A 658-nucleotide genomic window follows, 5' to 3' on the forward strand; every position below is an offset into this window, starting at 1 on the left:
AATTTCTACCGCTGAGCTGTCTCGTCTTCGCCGAAAGAATCTATCATTTGTATCTTAAACCTTATTTCCTGATTTTTACCTCCTTCTATCAGTTGTAACGACCCTTTTGTCCCGGTTGGAGTTACCAATCGGGACAGAAGGAAGGCGCCATCGGTTCGAAAAATCTAGCCGTTACAGCTGGGACTGGGGGAGCTTTAGTCCCGGTTGTAATACCAACCGGGACTAAAGCCCCCCTAGTCCCAGCTGTAACGGCTAGATTTTTCGAACCGATGGCGCCTTCCTTCTGTCCCGATTGGTAACTCCAACCGGGACAAAAGGGTCGTTACAACTGATAGAAGGAGGTACCAACCAGGATAAAAGGTTTAAGATAAAACTGATAGATTCTTTCGGCGAAGACGAGAAAGTTCTGTGGCTGCAATTTAAGGATATATACGAAGTATACCATCAGGATGTCCTTGACATCTCTCTCATCAGCACTTGGGCTCTGTAAGTGTTCGTTTATCTATATGTAAATTTTGGCTCATATTATTATTTTTTGTGCATGCGTCATCCTACTAACTTCGTCTTCCATTTTATGTAGGATGCTAATTTAGACGTGCTGCAGAGAAGCGCACTTCCATGTTGGCTTCATGGATCCATCCCTAGTTAACCAATAATA

This window comes from Setaria italica, chromosome VII (genome assembly GCF_000263155.2).
Source record: "Setaria italica strain Yugu1 chromosome VII, Setaria_italica_v2.0, whole genome shotgun sequence".
NCBI classification, from domain to species: domain Eukaryota; kingdom Viridiplantae; phylum Streptophyta; class Magnoliopsida; order Poales; family Poaceae; genus Setaria; species Setaria italica.